This window comes from Castor canadensis, chromosome 3, assembly GCF_047511655.1.
Source record: "Castor canadensis chromosome 3, mCasCan1.hap1v2, whole genome shotgun sequence".
In the NCBI taxonomy this organism is placed as follows: Eukaryota; Metazoa; Chordata; class Mammalia; order Rodentia; family Castoridae; genus Castor; species Castor canadensis.
In genome coordinates this window covers 102,762,093-102,785,330 of record NC_133388.1, presented here as the reverse complement: position 1 = coordinate 102,785,330, position 23,238 = coordinate 102,762,093, and positions in this window count along the sequence as shown.

Genomic DNA, 23,238 nt, shown 5'->3' with positions numbered 1-23,238 from the left:
TACAAACATTTTTCCCTCCTTCGTCAACTGTAAAGGATCTAGGGGAGTATTTGGAAGACTCTGCAGTCCTCTCTTCCCCTTCATACTTCGGTGGGGACTACACTCTCAGGCACCAGCCTCACCTTCAGCTGGCCACTTCCTAGACATGGCCTCTGTGTTAGTAACAGTGCTCCTTGAACTTGTACTGACACCTGCCATGGAAGCTCTGAATGAGAGTCCCTGGTGGGTGAGAGCAGCTGATGAGGGGTCTTCCTAAGGATGCCAGGGTGGGCAGGTGCACAGGGGAGGGGTCAAGAAAGAAGGCAAGGTGGAAGGACACCTCAGGTGAGGCTGTCATGGGCAACTGGGGTTGCTCAGAGTGCTGTTGACAGCCAGCAAGGGGAGGCAGGCCCTGGAGAGTAGGATAAGGGAAGCCATTGAGTTAATTTAGCTATGAGTAACAAGATTAGGTTTGTGTCAGAAAGTCTCCAACAGCCTTAGGCCTCCTCTGACACTGGCTTCAGAGACTCAGGATCTCACCTGCCCCAGTCAGGGTAGAATTGCTTAGTTACCTTTTGGGAACATTTTTTGGTCTTAACCTCAGCCCCAGCCAGATTGAAGAGTCAGTGTCACTTTGTCACTTCTCTGTGACTTCAGCTGAGGTCCCCAAAGAGGAGACTTAGTATTCCTCCCGGCCAACCAGGGGACTCAGGGATGGCATCTACCTTGTTCATCGCTGCATCTAAGGAGAATGCACGCACCATCCTAAAGGCTGAAAAACATCCGTTTCCTGAGTGACAAAGCAAACACAAACAGAAAATCCATGTTCCAGCTAGAGCTCAGGCTGAGGGGCTGACACCCTAGGAGCCTCATGAGGGAAGGGTTCGTGGTGGTGGTTCAGCCTCTCGCATCACATCATGAGCTGGGGCCCAGAGGGAAGTAGGCATCAGGAACAGCCTCAGCAGCCTCATGCTGACAAGGCCAGCCTGGCTAGTGCCAAAGCAGGATGCAGGCTGGGACTAGGGGAGACAAGTGCTACCTTTGTGCACCTGCTGATGCCTGGCTCCCCAGGCAAGGTCTGTGGTGTTTGGGGGTTCTGTTGGCCTGTGGAGTCAGAGGCGTGACATACAGCTGGACTGGGGAGGGCAGGCAAGGAGCAAGGACAGCCTACAACTCCCCAGTGCTTTGCATGTGTCCTTCATCTCATCATCTAATTTGGAAAAACCTTCAGAGAGTATATTAGTCATAACCAAGACAGTACATATACAAAGGTGGAATTTTAGTCGCGAACTGGCTCACAACTATGGAGGCTGGCAAACCCTGCAAGCTGCCCTTTCTAGGCAGGAGAACCAGGAAGCTGGGAGATAAATGCATCCAAAGGCCTGAGAGTCAGGAGGTGTGATGTGTGAGTGCAGAGAAAGATGATGTCCCAACTCAAAAAGGAAGCAAATCCACCCTCCCCTGCCTTGTTCTCTGTGGTCTCTCTGCTGGCCAATGATGCTTATGTGGACAAAGGTGGATCTTCTTACTCAGGCACCAGTTAAGTGTTTATCTCTTCCAGATACACCCACAGGGCATTTCTTATAATTTATTCTATGATGTATTCATTATTTATCAGTGTGCATTTAATTTTCACACACTTGTGAGCTCCCCAAGTTTTTTTATGGGTTTCTATTTTGACTCTATTTTATGAGATTATGTTTTATATTATTTTAATCACTTTATATTTATTTGAAGTTTGTTTTGTGGTCAACCATTTGTTCTAAACTAGAGAAAGCTCTGTGGGGATTTCAGAATGAAGGCTATTCTGGCACTGCTATGTGGAGCTTGTCAGGTGTAGTTGGGGTGTGGTGCTCAGGTACTTTATTTTCCTGTTGATATAACATTCCTTATTGAAAGGAGATACTGAAATGCACACTGTTTGCAGTTTTCAATTTTTTGCATCATTTATTTTGAGACTGTTGTTAGGTGCATATGTGTTTATAATTATTGTGTAGATCTGATGAACTGATCACTTTATCACCATAAAATCTCCCTTTTTAACTCTTGCAAACTTTTTTTTCTTTTTCTTCTTTTATTATTCATATGTGCATACAAGGCTTGGTTCATTTCTCCTCCCTGCCCCCACTCCATCACTTACCACCCACTCCGCCCCCTCCCTCTCCTCCCCACCCCCTCAATACCCAGCAGAAACTATTTTGCCCTTATTTCTAATTTTGTTGTAGAGAGAGTATAAGCAATAATAGGAAGGAACAAGGGTTTTTGCTGGTTGAGATAAGGATAGCTATACAGGGCATTGACTCACATTGATTTCCTGTGCGTGGGTGTTACCTTCTAGGTTAATTCTAGCAAACAATTTTGTCTTAAGGCTTATTTTGTCTAATATTAGCATGGCCTCTGGAGGATCCTTCATTATTACTTTCATATTATATCTCTCTCCACTCTTTTTGCTTTGAACCTATATTATTGTTGAATCTAAAGTGTCTCAGCTAGGCCTGGTGGCTCAAACCTGTAATCCTATATACCTGGGAAGTGGAGATCAGAAGGATCACGGGTTCAGACTAGCCAGGGTAAAAAGTATGTAAGACCCCATCTCAACCAACAACCTGTGATCCCAGCTATGCAGAGAAGCACAAATAGGAGGAGCACGACCTAGGCTTGGCCTGGGCATAAAGTGAGAGATGGAGAGGCTCAAGTGATAGAGTAGCATCTGATTTCAACTCCTAAGACCACCAAAATAAAAAATGAAGTGTGTCTTTTAGAATCAACAAATAATTGACTCAGATCTTTAAATGCATTCCACCATTTTCTGATTTATGACTGAAGTGTTTACTCAGCTTGCATTTAAAACAATAGGGATAAGGTAGAATATTGTCACTCCAACTAGATAATCTAAACTGACCCATTTCCAAGTTCAATGATTCTTTCTTTGGCTACCAGAAATCTTCCATTGAACTCCTCTAGTAAAATTTTCATTTTAATGATTATGCATTAATGCTATAATTTCTATTTTTAATAATTTCCATCTTCTTATTGTCATTCCCTACTTGGTGATACAGCATTGGCAGGCACTTAGCCCTGCAGGTGCACTAAATCAGAGCGTCTGAGCTATTTATGGTCATAGTATTCCTTACATATTCTTTTAATGCATGTATTCAGCCTGTTGTTTGCCCCAATTACTACCACTGGCTCAGGAAGCCGTTATGTAATTGTCATTGATTATTCAATATGGTCCTAGGTCTAAGACTATTCACACAGAAGTATTACATCAGGTTAAATACAGATGTGCTCTGAGAAGAGAGTTTTTCAGGGATCTGTCAGATGCTCAACTGGGAAAGGAGCTTTTTTGGAGAGCTCCAAACCTTTTTTTTCTTCTCCTGTGGCTATGAGGCTGCTGCTTTTCAAAGTCAGAGTAGTTGTTAAGACTGGCAATTTTCAGTTCTAATGTACAGCTCAGGTGAGAGATATGAGAAAGACTCAATCTTCCATCATTGGCTTTGAAGATGGAAGGAGGTCATGAACCAAGGAATGAGGGAACCCTGAGGAAGCCTTAGCAGACAAGAAAATGGATTCTTTCCAGATTCATTACAATGGAATGCAGTTCTATCATCATCCTGACTTTAGCCCAGTGGGGCCCACCTAGAACTTTTTTTTGGCGTGAACTCAGGCCTCATGCTTGCTAGGCAGGTGTTCTACCACTTGAGGCACTCTGCCAGCCCACCTAGAACTTCTTACCAACAGAAATGTTAGGTAATCAATTCGTAAATTAGTGTTGTTTTAAGCCACAAAAGAGTGTAATTTATTCCAACAGCACTAGGGAACAAATGCAATAGAGATCAGAATAGGAATGTTTGTGTGTGTGTGTGGGACTAGGGTTGAATTTAGGGCTTTGTGCTTACAAAGCAGACAAACTCTAGTCTTAAGCCATACCTGTAGTCTATATTGGATGGCTGTTTTGAAGATGGGAGTCTCACGAACTATTTCCCCGGGGCTGACCTTGACCTGCAATCCTCGGGATCTCAACTTCCCAAGTAGCTAGGTTATAGGTATGCGCCACTGGTGCCTGGCCAGAATAGGCAAATTAATGCAGGTTTTGCTGAGATTCAGTCATTATTTCTTGAACTCCTGAAATTGTTGTAATTCTTTGGTTAATTTTTGGGGTCCAGAAAATGTTGATTTTGCTAATTTTTTCCAGTGTTCTTACTATATTTAAGGAGGGCTGGATATTTGGAGGTTTTTACTCACCTTTTGGGGGTGGGGGAAGGAACAGCAGCTTTAAGATGTGCTGTGGAAGTCTTAAGAAGTCTACAGAAGGTTTTCAAAGGGCATTGATTATGGAAGGCCAAAGATGGCCAAGTGAGACTCCATGTTCTCATTCAAAAAGTTTAACTTAAAGCAAATTCTATTTCTCTGTTTGATGCACTGGGTTTCCATTTTCAATTTTATTTAAAAGGTTCTTTGTTTATTGAAAATAAATATTAGGGACCTCTGTCTAGCATCGAAAGGCCCTGGGATCAATCATCAGCTCTGCTAATAACAACAACAATGATAATAAACAAATATGAAAACTCTGCTCTGTCCTTTTGTTCTCACCTTCCCACATGATTCTCACAATCACAGACAAGATGGTAAAAGCTGTAGAATGATGGCCTCCTTTGTGTTAGGCTGCGCTTGTTTGGTGAGTCACTGCATTGTTCTTGGCAGAGGTGGCTGACAGGTAGTTCAAGACACTGGAACGCATAAAGGAGCAGGTCGTGCCAATGTCCGTGGACTGCTAATCAGCCATGGACTGGTTGACTGAATTAGAATGTGTTGGCGTAAGAAATATCAATACAAATTGAAGAGAATAGGCAACAACATTAGGTAAAAAGAGAACTAGCAACAATGGTTAAATCCAGAAAAAATGTCTAAAATAAAAAAGAATCAGAGAGTGTTAGAGTTGAATGGACCCACAGAGTTATCTGGTGTAGTGCCTCTATTTAAGGAGACAGCTATGTTATGATGTTCCACAGTGACTATGGAGATAGAAAGAGCTCCAGAATCCTCTGGAATGATTCCACAGAAGCAGAGTCCCTAGAGTGGATAAGAATCAACTGAGGAGGGGTTGTGTGGTGGACACTGATGTGTCCAATAGAAAGGTAAGGCTGAGGCTCTGGATTCCATGAATTCCACCCTGGGGCAGTTTTGAATCCATCTCTAAACATCAGCTGTGTGGCCATGGGGTTGCACAAGCTGCTGTCTGTGAGCTTCAGGTCACTGTCCTGAAATGAAAGTAATACTTATCTCTCAGGAATAGGGGACAGGCCATGTAAAATTAGCAACTACAGAACCTATGCAAGGATGGTTTCCCTTCCCTGACCTGCTGGATGATGCTTTGCTGAAATAGCTATGTAGAAATTAATTTCTTCTAGCAGAAATATGTGAATCTATAGAAATAGGGTCAGTGTGACATCATTTATGATGTGACAATATCTAGATAGTTCTCAGTTGTTTTTCAGTTTTTAAAATAATTAGAGTTTGACTACATGAAAATATTTCTAGAAAAGTTATTTAAAACTTTATTCTTTAGTTAACCACTTTGGAAGGAGTTAAAATGTCCTTTAAATAAGAGGTAAAGGCAGGTATGGTGGTTCATGCCTCCTGAGGTGGAGACAGGAGGATCATGGTTTAAAACTGGACCAGACAAAGTTAACATGAGACCTTATCTGAAAACACAAACTAAAAGCAGAAAGATTGGAGGCTTGGCTCCAGTGGCAGAGAACAAAAGAAGGTAAAAATAATAAGCTAATGGTTCATCTCAACATAAGCCCAATTCATGCTGACCGGTTGATCAGTCCTGTGATCTTAGGGCTTCTCCACCATACCCCCACGACCTACCCCGTGGACCTTTGGTAATGTCTAGGGACACTTTTGGTTGTACCCAAAGGTGAGTGCACTGTCACGTGGTGAGTAGAGGCCAAGGAAGCTCCTATACATCCTACAATGCACAGACATGTTTTCTTCCAACCCCACTAAGAAGTCCAAGATGTCAATAATGCTGCTGTTGAAAACCCTGCCCCAGTGTTATCTCATGCTCCATGGGACTGGCACCATTGTGTAATACCTTCCTCTCTGATTTAGCATCAAAGTCCATCTGAAATGCCTTTGTGCTTTTCAGCCTTTACTAGAGTGCATCAAATGCTCTTTCTCCTTCTGCCTCCCTGTAGTGAGTGTGGAAGTGGCACTGAGGCCCACTAATTAACTCCTACAGTCTGAGCAGGGCCACCGAGGTGAGACTCAGTGCCAGGGTTAGTATCAGGGGGAACCCCTTCCTAACCACTGCTGTCCCTTTCTTTGTGAGGTCACATAAAATGACTGGGGTGGAGGGTGGCAGAGAGAGATGAGAAAGTGACCATTATTAGAGTCATAGATCATAGGGAAAGTCTGGAATCTGTGGTGAAACTAATTTTCTTCCCTTTCTTTTAAGGCTTTCTCATTTTCCTCCAGGCAAAGTAGATGAGTGAGGGATTGGGCATTTTACAAGAAGTTCTATAAGGCTGCCATTCTGCTTCCTATCTTGAGGCTGTTAGGAGGAAGTTTTGCTGATGTTCTCCTTTTAGCTTCTTCAGTTTGGGAGAAATGGCAGTAAGAAGGAGAAGTAATCCATATTCTTTCAGTTTAATATTTCAAGTGGACACTGGAGTCCAAGAAAGCTGCCCACTTGGTGAGGGATGCCAGCCATGAGAAGTTCTTGTGGTGGGAGCCAAGGGAAAGGAAAGCCAAGCTGCAACAGAGAAGTCCACATCAGGGAATCACATAGGGAGACCCTCCCACAGGATCATGCAAAGGACCTGCTTAAATGTGCTCCACAAAGAGGAAGTACCTGGAAGCCAGATGGAGAGAGGGCATGAAAACTGGTCAGCATTTGTGTGAGAACACGTCAGCCACAACCAGGTATTAACTAATTTAGGCTTTGAGATCCAGAAGATCTCTGTTGAAACTACTCAACTCTGCTGTTGCAGCGAGAGTTCAGCCAGAAACAAGAGTAAATGAATGGGCACAGCTGTGGTCCAATAAAACTTTATTTATGAACATAGACCTCTGCCTAAGTATGGTGAGCAGGTCATGGTTCAGAACAGAGTAGGATTAAAGGCAGAAACTGGGGAAAAAATCTTTTATTTTGTATATTTCACCAGCCCAGTTCTCTTTAAAAAATCAGTTCCAACTGTAACTCCCAAATCTCCCAAACCTCTATGTGTGTCCTCCTCCTTGCTTTCCCCAGCTGTCCTGGCCGGGACAGTGTTCCAATTCCCTACATTAGAAGATTTGTGAGTCTCACACATTTCTTTTGTTTTGTCACATGGGAAGATTTGAACTCCATGAAATCATGCAGTTTTGTTTGTGTTATAAGCCCAAGGTATAAGTATCAGATGGCTGCCTCATCTGTGGAAAGAAAAATATCAGTGAATGAACAAGATGTACTTTTAATTGATACATAGTAATTGTACATATTTATGGGGCACAGCACGACACGACATCTTAATACATGTGTAATGACCAGATCGAGAAAATTGGAGATCAAACATTTGTCATCGAATCATTTTGGGACTGTTCAAAATACTCTCTACTAGCTATTTTGAAATGCTAAGTGTTTTCAACCATAGTTACCGATAATCTATAATGTCCTATAGAAACTTAGGAGTTGTTCCTCCTATTCAATCATACACCTGCACATTAACCATCCTCTCTCCATTGCCCTCCCCCACTCTCCCACACTCTGGTAACCACTATTTTGTTCTCTACTTCTTTGAGATCAACCTTTCAGCTTCTACGTGTTTATCTTTGTGTGCCTGGCCCATTTCATTTAACACAAAGTCCTCCAGTTCTACCCATGTTGTTGCAAATGACAGCATCAACAAACAGACTTTAAGGACAGAGAGTAGTCTCTGTCCTCGTCTGCTACATGACGACTTTCTATACACCCACCAAACATCAAATGGCTTGGCACAACTCACTTCTGTTACATCACAGTTTCTGTGGGTCAGGAGTCCAGACACTCACGGTTCAGTGAAAAGTGTCATCTGGGGACTTGAATGGGGAAAGATCTACTCTCCTCCCACCCCACATTCAGGCTTTGGTTTTATAAGACTGGGAGCTTCAGTTTTCTGGAAGCCCTTTCAGCTTCTTGCCACACGGGCTCCCCCACAATAGTTGTTTACTTCATCAAGCCACAAGTACTTTCCAGAGCCGCTCTGCTGGCAAGATGGTGTTGCCTAGCGGTGGAGCACACCTCTGTAATCCCAGAACTCAGGAGACCGAGGCAGGAGAATCTTGAGTTCAAGGACAGCCTGGTCTGTATAGCAAGATTCTCAAAAAAAAACCGATGGAATCTTTAGAAATTGGTGACCTCAGAAGTGACATCCCATCTCTGCCATATTCTGTTGTTTGAAGGGAGTTGAAAGTCCACACACACTGTAGGAGAAGGAACTACATCAAGGCAAGAAGACCAGGAGGCAGAGACCAGGGGGGTCCCTAGAGGCTGTCAGCCACTGATGGCATGAGGTTCAGATGGGGTCTGCGAAATGTTTACTGAGCTGAATTGCAGTTCTGGGCTCAATCATGGCCCACATACAGAATGATGATCCTATCAGCTTATAATGGAGCTGAAAAATTCCTGTGGCCCAGTATTTTCATTGTACCTTTCTACAAATGTTTCCCTTTGTGTTCCCATCATGTAATCATGTATTCAGCACAATAAAAGTTTTCAGGTTCATAAGCTTAGGAGCCAAGGCTGTAACAGATAGCCTAGTAGGCAATAGCGTCTAGATTGGGGTGGGTATACTCTGTGATGTTTGCTAACAAGGAAATTGACTACGGATGCATTTCTGAGAATGCACCTTCATTATTAAGTGATGTGTGACCATAAATAAGAGCAAATGAGGGGCTGAGTGAGCCTCTCACCCTCTACCTGCCTGAGCACCCACTGAAGAGGGAGGCAAGTCCATTTCTCTGGCATCTCACGCAGAGGGGCTGTCTTAGCACCTCCCTGTCCGCTGATGACTGAAACAAGCTCTTATGAGGAATTTCTTCTCAGTACTTTTTCAGGCTTCAAGGGACATGTCCCCATTTCTGAGGGAATTTTAAGATTTCTCCTAACTCCATCTAGCTAGAGATCTGTCTGTTCATAGGAGCTATGCTATCAGATAGGCTTCTTAATCTGCACAAAAAAGATTCTGACAGTCAAGTCATTTCCTACAGGGAAAGTGAGGTATAGAACCAGAGACCCCAGAGGAACCTTGGCAGCATGGTAGCGGAGAGCCAGGTGTCTCAAGGTACACTGTAGGATTTGACTCACGGATAATGCAGTCTCTATTAATTTTAGAGCATAGGAGAACAGTCCCGAACTTCATCACACATGAGAAAGGTAAACACTGATGGAGAACACTATGCTTCTTTGTGTCAAGTAAGTTTCTAGAAGACTGTCTTAAGTTCAAAGCATTTTTCTCTTGGCACGCAACCTTTATACTACTATCTGTATGTTCCAAGAAAGGTATTTCTTTGTCAATATTTCTGGTGAAAATCTGAAGAAAATTGGTGCTATAGTTTGGATCTCAACTGTCCCCCAAAGCTCCACGTGTTGAAATCTTGGTCCCCAGCTCAGCACCGTTGGGAGGCACTTGAACCTTTAAAAGGTTGGGCACAGTGAGAGGAAGTTCGGTCATTGGATGAGTGCTCTTGAAAGGGATATTGGGACCCTAGCCCTTCCTCTTCCTGTCTTTTGGCTTCCCAGCATGAAGTGGATGATTTGATCTGCTGCACACTCTCAGCCATTACGTGCTGCCTCATCACAGACCCAAAAGCTGCTCCATGTCAAGACTGCCACACCTGTTGCAGCAGCACTGGGATTTGGGTGGTGTGCCCCACATGGTGGACAACAAGGTCAAGCATCCCACTTAGGCCTTGCGTGTCATACTACCCATCTTTGTGTCCTGAAATGACACTTTTTTTCTCATTTGGTCTTAATCCTGAAAATCAACATTTACTAGCAGAAATGGAGCCAATAGAATAGAATGAATCATCATGTTGGTGAGAGGTGAAGCCAGAAGTTGCTCATCATTTGCAGAAGGCTGAGCAAAAACGGCTGTGCTGGCAGAATTTCACTGGGCAGTTCAGTTTTTTCCCTTCTGGAAGCTTCATTTGGAACCTGCGGGAAATGGGTAGTCTAGGCAGAGTGCCCTGCCATCCTTGTGTGAACAGTGGTGCTCCTGGGGCTTGTGCAGACATGACCTGCACCAGGTAGCAAAGAAGAGGGATAGCCAAGGCCTCATGCCACATGCCAAGGAGGTGGCACTCGGTCACCTTCACATTCTGCTGTGGATCCCGTGACACTCACCTGTGCATTAAAAGGAACCTTTGATTGTCAACTGATGGAGTCTTCTTCCCAGAGTTGGCAGAGTCCCAGGGTGACTAGCTCCCAAGCCAGGCCTCGCCAAAGCCGCACAATTAAAAGGGCTCAAGCTGGAGGGCATGGCGATGTGGCTTTGACTCGGACCCAGCAGCCAGGGAAGGTGGCTTCTCCCTTTGTTGCAATAATGCTTTGCCAACAGCAAGATGTGTTGGGGGTGTGGTGGAGCTGAGATGGAGAATGATTCATGGGAAAGATCTCAGGCTAGGGACTTGCTCCTGTGGGATTCCCACGTTATGTACTCCTCAGTCCCAACGCCAAGTGTTTGCATTCCCTCTTATAAGCGACTGGTCCCCGTGCAGGCAGTGCCAGGAAGTTTCACAGAACACTCATGCAGGAAGCTGGAGGAGCTGCTAACAACCTTGCCATAGGTCCACTTTTCATAGTCTAATTCCATTTTTCTAGCACCAGTCAGGATATCACCAAAAAGATTGGTACATTTCAAAGCTGGGTACATCCAGTTTCTATCATATACTCAATTTTTCAATTTGCTGTAAAAAAGCAGACGAATGCGCCTTAAGAGCACTGTGACAATCCAGACTTGAGACACACCTGTGTGTTTTAAAGTAAGTTCTTAAAGTTGCATACATCATGAAACTGATGATGGCAGAAATATTTCCTAGTAGTGTTTTTATTCTTAAAATATATTCTTCATTTAAGTACAAGGTGGTTAGTTTTTAATGTGAGAAGTCGAGATGGCAGGATTTTTTTTTTGAAAGAAAGATGATTTCTGGAGTAATTACTTAAGATTTAGTATGTTTTTGTTTAAATGCAAATGTTGACAGAAAGAAGAGAAGTAGATCAATGTTTTGAAAAGAAATTAAATCTATTTTGCTTTCCTCTAAAAGGCTTAGGATAATATTAAATTGTGGCAAACATCACCTGTATGTTAACAATACCTTTAATATTAACCTTTCTATTGTTTTAGTTATTGGTGAAGACAACTTGATCTGCAGTACTCTACCAGCTTTTATTTTAAATTGATTTGGGTTATGAGCTAAGTCAGAAAGATTATATTTTTTTTCTGTTTCCAGTGTTCTGAATCCATTTAACTTATACTCCATAAATAAAACTGACTGGTTGACCAGTTCCAATGGAATTTACCTATTAAGGTAACCACAAAATCTTACATCTTTTCTTACCTTATCTTGACTCAAGGATAAAGATCTTGGATTCACAGCCAAATCTACTACATAAAAAATACACTATTAGCATGTATTTTCAAAGCATAGAGGTGTTTCATGACAGCATTTTGGTGCATCGGGTGGGATTGGAGGCACCCAGCATGTTCTGATCTACTTCCTCTTCCTCCTGGAGTCACTGAGGCATGGGGAGGGGATGGGCCACTCTTTCCGCTCATAAGGCCCCAGCACCTTTACAGCAGGTGCATAGTAAATACTTGAAGGACAATTAAATAAAATGTCTGGTAATTTCATTTTTAATTAGTTGATAAAGAAGACAGAGGAACTTTGGGAAAAGGTGCTTAGTGTGGCCTATTAAATCTGTATTGAATGTGGTTCATATTCCTGCCCTGTGCCACCAATGGCTCACTGTCCCTGAGGAACGCATTTAAAGGTACAGTCCAAGCCAACCTGAACTTTCCTTTTATAATATGTGTTTTTATAATATATTTACATTATTTATATGATATAACATACACACCTTAGTCAGCTCTCTGTGGCTATAATAAGATGCCTGACTCTGGGTACTTTATACAGAAAAGAGGTTTATTCAGCTCACAGATCTGGAGAATGAAATGTCCATTAGCATGGTGCTGGCACCTGCTCAATGTCAGGTGAAAGCCTTCCTGCTGGCAAGAGGGCATCGCATGGGGAGACAGAGCAAGGGAGCCTGAGAGAAGTTGCTCATATAGCAAAGTCATTCCTAAAATAGCCCATTGATCCATATATGGATTGATCTACTTGCAAGGGCACAATCCTCATGACCCAATCACCTTTTAACATCTTGCCTGGTGCTACTTCTTAAAAAAAAAAGTCAGTGTTTAAATATCTTTAATTTTTTAATTCAAATGAAATACAATCGTACATTTATCAGGCTGGAAAAAATAAAAACAGTTGACATTATCTGCAGTGGTCCTACTTCTCAATACCTCACAATGGGGATTAATTTTATCACTTTTGGTGTGGACATTCAGACCACAGCAATATGTGTTTTAAAATATGTATGTGGACCCATAGCTATACACACATAGTTTATACAGATGTGGTATTTGTATAACACCTGCATGAGATGTGTGTAGATTTCACCTTTTCCTCCTGGAAAGCCCCATCATGAGGGCTGGAAAGGAAAATTTCTAAGGCATTGGTGCTCTGGATTGGCTGCCTGCCTGCCTTCCTTCAGCCTCAGAGTCTTCGGTTGGGATTTTTCTTTTTAATCTGACTTGATGATTAGATGACTAAAAACTGTTAAGAATGATTATGTTCCCAATGTCTTTGATCCTACTTTTCATTAAAAATAAAACTCTTAAATAAAACAATGGGGATGTGGCTTAGGTGGTGGAGAGCTTGCCTAGCAAGCATAGGCCCTGAGTTCAAACCCCAGCACTAAAACAAAACAACAGAACAAAATAAAACATAAAAAGAAGATAAATTCAGGTTTTACTTTGTGTGCTTCTTCATAAGCAATTTTCTGTCTTTAAAAGCAGTATTCAATGCATAGTCCTTTTGTTACCCACAGTTGTGACAACAGCCCAGGAGTGCATTTGGCAGCCTGGGCTTGGGCAATGAGGGCAGAGCTGGGTTCTCATCCTATCAACAGCGTGAGAAAGTTTCCCAGGGTAGTCTATGGCTGGGAACCTGCAGGAGCTCAAACCTGCTACACAGCTTTGTCACTTGGCCACTCACGAGGCCCGTCCCTCCAAGCCTTTACTCAGCTCCCAGGTCACTCCCAGAGCCCTGTCCCCACTGGGCAGCTTTCCCACGTGCTGCTCCTGCCGCTTGGCTTCCTGAGATTGTGAAACCTGTTTATTGAATGTGTTTCACAGCAAGCTGTGGATCATGCATTTCCCACGAAGCCCTGCCCTTTTTGTTAGGTCAGATGATTAGTTCATAGGGTTTGATTTCACCGTAGGACTTGCCAAAGCTTTGAGTGCTGTCACTTTCTAGGGGTGGTTGCAGGTCACTTGAGATTCTAATATGACAACAGAGCTCTTTTTTTTTTTTAACTCTTGGGTGTCATTTGTGGGTTGGTGGTGCTCATTTGGTGGTGGTTTTATTTAACATACTCAGAGGTCAAAACCAGTGTGTTTTGCACTTTATGAAAGTATCCTGCTCAGAATAAAATGAGAATGAAATAATTGCCACAGACTCCCTGAAGAGCTCACCCCACTCTTGTCTCTTTTACAGTCCCTTCCACAGAGTTCTGAGAGAAAGAATTGATGCTGGACACCTGGGGCCTTTGTGTCCTATGCGGGGCCATCTCTTTTATCTGATTTCATTGGGCTCGTGGTGGATCGGTCCAAATGTATCAGAATTTGTGGGAAAGACTCAAAACAGGGAACACCTTTTTCCCTATTCTAAATTGAAAGGTTGCTGAGATGATAAATAAGCACTGAGTTACATGGAGAGTATCACATATTAAAGAGAGCAAAGACATCCAGGGTTTCAGAGGTAAAATTTACCTTCTTTACCTGATATACCTTTGCCCTTGCCTCGAGATCTACCCTTTCAGCCAGAAAACTGATGACTTCTGGGAACTGTCAGTTACAAAGATTAAGCAAAGGTAATTTAGAATGTACTGGTTGTGCTTCCATCCCTCTTGTCAGACCCACTGTCACACAGCTGTGCCAGCCCCTACTTCTGCTGCATTGCATGTGCTCCTAGGAAGGAAGGGGACTCGGGGCTCTGGAGAGAGCAGGGTGCTGTCTTGGAGGGTGGCACAATGCCAGTTCAGCATGAAGGTGGAAAGCAAGGCAACTCCTTTACTCCTGCATTGGTCCCTCTTTTTACCAATATAATAATATATTATCTTTTACTGAAGAATAAAAATAAAACATATGAAGGTCATTTCTCCCCCCTTCCCCCCATACATTGTATGCACATATAAATAAAAGAAAAAAAAATTTATAATCATCAAAAAATAAAGTAAAATAAAAAAGCAAAGTAAAAAAAAAATGAAGATGTTTATTAATGAAGAAGGATATTATGCTATATTATTAAGTGAAAAATGGAAAAATATAAACTAGAATTCTAAGGACAAAAAATTACAAAGAAATCTTAATTCATATTGTAATAATACTATAAGCAATTCAGTGTATTACTATTTTGAATATGTATCATATTGTAATAAGTAATAACTATTATTTTGAATATATCTTGTTGCATAAAGCAAAAATTAATTCTAAAAATAAAATATGAAGGTAAATTTGATTTTCTCTTTGTGCCAGATATTCAAGAAAATGGAATCAGGGTTGTTTCCTTGAACCATCCTGTGGTAGCCCACTGGCTTTATTATGACTCTCATGGTCATCCAGTTTTCTGAATAAAGCAAATTGTAATATAAAGTAAGTCCACTTTACTAATGGGTTTATTACACATGCTTTTGACCAAGCCTGATTAAGGAAAGAAAGAAAGAAAAATTTCCCACACATCACACAGCTCAGTTGATGCAGAGAAGCTCTCAGTCAGTCCTGCTGCTAGCATTGGGTGTGTTTAAACCCCATGCACCCCAAGTGTGCAGGCTCTTCCTCACAGTAGTCTCCTTGGAATCACGTACCTGCAGGTGCCTGGGGTGTACCGTACGTTAACAGTTGTAAGATTTTACTGCTTTTGAATTAGTTTCATGAGAAGTCAGATGCTCTCTACTCATTACTCTTATAGTCAATGTTACTGTAACCCTTTCTTAATGAGTTTGATCCATTCATCGATTGATCCAGTATTTACTGAGGACACGCTAAGTGTTAGGCAATGTACTGGCTCCTGGGATTGTTCTCTTTACACCTGTGGAATGAGCTTACAGTCTGGTAAGAAAGAGGATAAACTGGGGTGTGGATAGGAAATATTGTATTTCCTACTATATGCTTTTCTACCTTACCCTTTAAAAACTATATTTTAGTGTGCATATTATTTGATATATAAAATATAATACAATAGTGCAAATATGCACTTAAATTTTTTTAGTGGTACTGGGCCTTATGCTAGGCAAATACTCTGCCACTTGAGCCATGCCTCTAGCCTTCTTGGTTTGTAAGGTCTCCTGGTTTTGCCCTGGCCAGCCTCAGACTGCTATCCTATTACCTCTGCCTCCTGAGCAGATGGGATTGCCAGTGTACACTACCACTCCCAGTTTACAATAGCTTTTAGGTGAAATAAGACAGCATTTATCTCTCTTGTCTGTATTAGAAGATATTTAGTCATTCAAGTCTAATATCATTTACACTAGATTAGCTTCTTTCATGCTACTGTCCACTGCAGAGTTCTGTATAATTTATGACTTCAATTATTTCCCTTAATTGCCTTGCCTAACTCTAAGATCTGGGCATTTCCTGGTCACTTTTTGTCTCATCATGTTTTGTTTTGTTTTGTTTTTCCCCTCTCTAGCTCTTTGATTTATTACAAGGCATTCTGTGTATATGACAAATGTGTGAGAATTTAGCCAGGTCAAGATATGGAAAAGCACTAGGAAGGGTGGTCAGTGGTCAGGGAAATGAAACCATAGCACAGAGTGTTTCCAGATAAGTCAGTGGGAGCTACACTCCCCCTCCCCAAATCTCTGCCTTCCTCTTGAAATCACAGTCACATGCTGCATAATGACATTTCTGTCAGTTGATGCTGGTATCCCATACATTATAATGGAGCTGTAAAGTTCCTATAGTCTGGTGACATCATGGCTACCACAATGTTGTAAAGAGCACATCACTCATGTTTCTGTGGCAATGCTGGTGTAAACAAAGCTACAGTGCTGCCAGTCCTGCAAAGGTAGAACTTGTACAATTACACACAGTACTTAATACTTAATAAGGATAATGACTTACTGTGTGCATGTGTTTACTATGCTATACTTTTAACCATTATTTTAGAATGTATTGTCATTTATAACATGACATTTCTAAAAATGTGCAGTGTTATACTGGCAGTAGCCTTGTACATCTTGTGTTTACAGTCTGTTGTGCTTCATTGCTTTCATTTTATTTTGTCCATCATGGCTCTGGAAGCAGTAGGCTGTACCATATAAATATATCATAATGTAGCCTAGGTGTGCAGTACGCTGTACCCTCTAGGTTTATGTGAATGTACACTATCATATTTACATAACAGCCAAATTGTCTAAGGACACATTTTTGAGAATGTGTCCCCATTGTTAAGTGATACATGACTATCTGTTCTTCTTATGCTTTCATGTTTGCTCCTTGTAAGCTTCTAGACTAAGCAGCATCATTGGAATACATATTAGTTATTGGTAACATGGTGAAGGAAGTTGGTGCAATATTGTGTGAGGCTTGGGAATTGCTAAATATTCTTCACTCCTTTGCTCCAGTGCCCTGGCGACCTGTTCTTTGCACTGCATAAGACTCACTCGCCCAGCAAGCATGCCAGAAGTACTCTTTCCTTTGGGCATAACACTAGGACCTCTATTACTATGATAATACAACTCAAAAAAATATAAGTAAGTAAATAAAACATAACATTTTCTCTGGAAACATCTCCCAGTCGTCTGTACCATTTGCCTTTCCTATACATTTATTAGTCAGTGTAGCCTCATTGTGTTAAAAAGAATTCTGAACTCTCAGAGTTCAACCCAATGGTTTATTTCTTACAACACTTACATAGATTTGGGGTTGATCAGGGAGAGTGGTAACCGTTGAGTGTAGATGTGGGTTTGTGGGGATGTGAAGTCCTTGTTCCACATAGTCACGAAGGAACCCAGGCTCTGCTCAACTGGAAATCAGCCATTGCTGGGACAGGGTTTCTAAAATGTTGACATTTTAGGCTGGGTAATCCATTGTTGTGGAACCATCCTCTGCATTGTAAGGCTACCAGCATGCCTGAGATCTCTCTATCCACTAGTTGCAAGTAGCACCCTGCTGTGTTGTTACTGGAAATAAATTTACCCGTAACTGAGACCCTCCCTTGGCTTCTATGCAATGACCAGCAAGCAGAAGAAAGACAGTGGGGAAGACTGTACAGGAAGGTTTGAGGGCTAGAGCCAGAAGCTAGTGTGTCTCACTTAGCCCACATTCCATTGGCCAGGCTCAGTCACATGACCCCTGCAAAGGAGGCTGGGAAATATGATGAGGCTGACAAAAGGGAGAGAAAGGGAGGGAGAGAGGATAGAGAGAGAGAAATAGTATTTTCACTTAAAATCACAATAGTAAACCGTCCAATATGCAAATGTTCTGACTCTCTGAAAAATTATGTCTTCAAATATTTTTCTTCCTTATAAATTTCAGCTGGTTTTTATATGCTATATTTATACACATTGTGTGTATGTGTGTACATGCGTGTACATCTACAGACATAAATGATTTCTCTACATTCTTTGTCTTTATACTGTGATTATCAATTGAACAGTGGAAACTGATGTGATATATAGTAAAAACAAAACAACTGGGGAGGCAGGAGGTAGCTCAAATAATGTATACACATGTAAGCAAATGTAAAAACAATAAAATAAAATTTAAAAAACCCAACTCAGTAGATCCTTTATGACTGGCACATAAATAGAAGTATGCTTCATCACACTCTCCCATTGTTGTAGGAAAGTCTTCAGTGGCTCCAAAGGGAGATGCTGGTGAGATGGGCAGCAGGTGCTCAAGCACTGGAGATCTCAGTGTGTTCCCAAGTCCAGTGAAGGTGGAGCAATCTGTCCACTCAGCAGAATGCTGAAAAACTTAGCCAAATAAGCGTGGTGGTCTGATGATTTTATGTATTATAGCATATGTGGTCCTGGTTTTGAGGGTGTAGATGTAACCCTTTAAACAGGTCTGAATGTTAACTTCATATTGCACTAGATGCAAGGGGAGGGCACAAAGGAAATGGAAGTCATGGCCCATGTACTCAAGGAATTTACAACTTGATAGATTATACACACATGCCGTGAATATGGGACGTTTTGGCTGACAGCCAGAGGTAGATCCGTTCCCTTATTCACTCTGTCTTCCTACATTTTCCACTAGGTATCTCGCACCAGAATAAGCAGGATCATCTGAAAGAGCTCTTCCTTTATTAGATGACTGTTTTGTGTCTTTTATGGTAAATATCAGCCCTCTTAGAGATGGGGCATAGGTCTACATGGCCAAATAAGATGACCGAAATACTTTCTGAGTACATTAAAGGCGTGAATTATCATATTATTCTGGATGCTTTTGCTTTGTCACAGCTTTTCTTTTTTCATTCCCAAATCTATGAAGACTCTCCATTCATCAGATTTCCCCCAGAAACTAACTTTACCTCCCCAGCTTATTTTACCTGCACAGCTACTGCTCAGGTTATGATGGACAGCTGTCAGTCTGGTAGCTGAAGCACTGCCAGGCCTGTGGCAGGCTTGGTGCCAGTAGAGGCTGCTGCATTCATGGGCAGACAGGTCTGTGCTACACTGGGGAGGACTCTGCCCTTTTGAAGGGAGGCAACCTTTCCCAGCAGAAGAGAATGCTTTCCCACCTGCTTTGCAAGGCAGTATCATGCAGTCTTGAAGCCCTGCAAAATTTTGGGTCCTTTTAACACATAAAAAGCCAAAACCAAACTAAAGAAATTTAACTTAGCTATTTAAGGATGGCCTCAATTTTCTGCTTTCCATCTCTTCCCTACCTTCACCTATCACCCCAGCTACTTATGAGTAGCCAGGGGAGGTCCAGGGAGTGTCCTCTCAGGCTAACGTACACACACACACACACACACACACACACACACCAGAGCCACAGGGCATTTGTAGAGCCAGGTCCCTGGGCAGCAACAGAATTTAAGTACATTTGGTTGTTTTTGTTTGAGCTCATGTTGGAGGAGAAGACCCAAATGAAATAACATAATACCTATTTGGGTTAACATTAGCTGGGACCCTTTTATTTTCAGAGTGTGAATGGCTTCATTTCCTGGGTTTCCTATGATGGCTGAACTTCTGTGTACACTGATCAGTTCCCCAAAAGGTAACTGAAACATAATCTGAAATGGACCACCTCCTCAAATAAACCAGCAAGCAGTTTGGGGCACAGATCCTTATTTTATTTCATTTTAGTCAAATAGTGTTCTATTTTTTTAACAGCTGTGGTTTTGTGAGAAAAGCTACATTTCTTGGTCTGCCACAAAGCACCACTGGATGCCTTCCCTGGTAAATCTCATTGGAAAGTCTGGGGAGGAAGTACTAGTCCATTTCCCCATTCTATAATCAAGAAACTAGATGGTAACAACCTTAAACTTCCCAAGCTTACAAAGCTTGCACCTGTAGGGTCCTGAATCTAGGCCCATATACTCCGAGGTTAACTCAGTACTCACAGAGCTGAAGTTCTAATGAGGTCAAATTGATGACATGGTAGTAGGAGAGCTTAGAAGGTAAAGTAGTTCCTCCATCTTCCCTTCTACTCAGGTTTCAAACATATTTTAGGGTTTTTTTTGTTTGTTTGTTTTGGCATGTAGTTTTTATTCCTGGAATGTTTTAGCTGTCTAACACGTGATTACATTTATCTTGTAGTTCTTCATAATGCCATCATTTATGGTTCTTAGCACAAGAAGGAATCCATGCCTTGTGCAGTCTCTCTTGAAGCCATACATTTGCATCCTTATACAGTAGTCAGGGGACAAGGCAGAACCAATGATACACAAGGAAAGAAGACTCTCATCTGGAGATCAGTCCTTGGAACTGAACTATACTCACCTCAAATTGATATGTCAAAAGCCTGCCCCACAATGTGATTGTATTAGGAAGTGAGGTCTTTGGGAATTAATGAGATTTAGATGAGGTTCTGGGGGTGAAGCCCTCATGATGGGATTAGTGTACTCACAAGCAGAGACAGAGAGGAGAGAGCTTGCTTCCGGTCTGCTTTCTGTAGGGTGAGGATTCAATGAGAAAGGGCCACCTGCAAACTTGGAAGAGAGCCCTTGCCAGACACCGACTTTGTCAACATCTTGACTTGCCCAGCTTCCAGACTGTGAGAAATAAATGCTTGTTCTTTAAGTCACCCAGTCTAGAGTAATTTGTTCTAGTAGCCCAAACTAACTGATGTCGCCCATATTTCAGACTGGTTTATATTCAGTAGCTGTGTGACTCTGGGCAAACAGATGAGTTTCCTCATTTGTTAGTGGAGATATCAATACTTATTAGGAGGGTCATGATAATAAAATAATTCATGAAAGTATTTTGGAGGGTTGGTGGAGTGGCTCAAGTGGCACCTGCCTACCAAGTATGAGATCATGAGTTCAAGCCCCAGTGCTGCCATAAAGCAAAAAAAAAAAAAAGTATCTTGGAAATGACCAATGTCCATGCACAGATGACGAATCAAATTGGGTTTCATCTCCAAAGAGTCATCATTATCATGACGAATCATCTGCTCAGGTCTGGACGACTTTCAAATCTAAGTCCTGGTGAGTCAAACCATAGTTGGGTGGTCTTTGGGGATAAGAACAGAACAGGAGTATAGAAAAAAAAAAACATTTCTACTTGCTTTACTTTTTAGTATCTCTATCGTCTGTAATTATTAGCAAATACAATTTGGTGGTATTTAATGTATTTTGCGGAAATACTCTGCAACATTCTCTTGGTGGGATTTCATTTTTCATTTAAATCTTACATGGATAAACAAATCAAAATATGAAAACACCAGATTGACTATTTTAAAATCGTTGCTGCTCAGAAGTGCCTTTTTTCTTAAACTGAAGACTTTTCTAGATCATTGGTAATAGAGATGGTGCCTTTGAGTATTTTACATAGTTTGAAGGAACTCAGCCACATGCATTGTTTTCTCTTGACAAAACAGATTTGCTAATTCAGTTTTCCATATAAGCCTGTTCCCACAGGACCTAACTTCTTCCATTTTTCTACAGTGCCAGAAATTCTGCTATGAGATTTTATTCTATGAATTAACATGTCAGCATACATGGATTAATTAACTCTGTGTTCAAGGGTTTTTGTAAAAAATAAAACTCATTTAGGCCTGTGCCTGGACAGTGGAGCAGGTGGGTTCCATCTTTCACTTCCTGCACCAGAGGGCAAGTGCAAAGGAAAATGCCAGCACCATTCTAGCCTGTTTGGGGTTCTATGAAGCAATATAGGGTAAATTTAAGACAGAATGTAAAATACAGTTATGCTTCTGAAGTTTTAAGAGTTCATAAAGTCCCAAACTATTGATAAGCAAAGCAAAACAAATGACCCACTGTTCTGCTCTGTGCTTGGGGAACTCCATGTCTCAGCTGTATGGCTTGGAGTCCGGGCTTCTGTAACCCCAGGACTTCCTTGTGAGTCACTAGAGACTGGTAATAGCCCCAGAGCACTGGAGTGGAGGTCTGTGCAGTCCAGTGTCTCCATCCTCTTTGCCTAGTTGGGCCAGGATGTTGGCATCGGCCGAACCCCCTACACCTGCTGTCTTCTGAGGCACAGCTAGCACAGAAGGCCAGCCAGATGCTGTATGAATTACCCTGTCCTTCCTCTGCTTCTTTCCCTGTGTCCCCACAACAAGGACCTGGAATTGGTTTCATTGGTTTTAAACAGCGCATTGGAAGTTGTATGAAATGATCATTGGCAACACGTGGGCCTGCAGTACTGTGCGGGCGAGGCCAGCGAATGGGGCGCGCCTTCAGGTTCTGGCTGGGTCCTTGTCAGGGTTCTCCCAACACAGTGCATCCGGCCCAGTCCATTCCGTGCCAGAACAGGACCGGCCAACGGGGCCCTCCTGTGCCACAAGGAGAAGGAGCTGCTGTCCGCGGCCCGCAGCCAGCTCGCGTTGTGCGCCACGGTGGCCGGGCGGGGACGGCCCCTCTGCCTGCTGCGGGTCCCCACCCCCCAGGGTCGCCGGGCCAGGCAGGGAATCGCTGTGCTTGACATCTGCGCCATGCACCTTTGTCCTTGAGTGCTCTGGAGACGGGTTTTCTCCCAGCGGGGACACCACCCCCAGTCGGGCGCTCCCAGTTAGTGGCGAGACGTCCCAGCAAGGTCTCCATCCGGAGCACCCGGGCCGCCCGGGCAGCCTGACGGCTTCCGGTCCCAGCGCTCCCACAGGCCTCGCTGCCTCTCCACGCATCTGTTTTCATTTCTTTTAGTGTTTAAACTTGATTCTGTCCCCACCTCCGTGTCCTCCCACCACTCCCATGAAAGACAGAAGATGGATTTCATCTGCGTCCGGAAAGAGGGCAAGGAGCACTCAGGACTGGGGACCCTGGAATGCACAGTGCATCAGTGCATGCTATGGCCTGGGCAGTCTCTGGAGAAATATAAAGGACAGTTACAAGTTTTAATTAAGACTCCAACAGAAAGGTCCATCATTTTTTTTAACCACTCAAACAAGCTTTACCAATGATATATGAGATGCACAAACCAAATGGTTTCTTAGGTGCATCCCTGTTTGATTCATTTACTTTTCTTTAAAAAAAAAAAAAAACTACTAAGGTAAGTGGTTGGAACCAGGAGATGCATCTCCTGATTACATCTCTTTGCATCTCAGTATCTGGATATTTAGTAACCTTATTACTCCAGTGGTATTCTGTATGTAATCAGTGACTCCACCCAGATGGACCAGCAAGGATCCCAGATACCATGTATCTATATCCATATTCATCTGTGTATCTATCTCACAAAATTCCTCAAATTTTTCTCTAAATTGGCAGAGGGCTAGAAGAGGAAGGAGAGAAGAGGTAGGTGTCAGACCAGTCTCT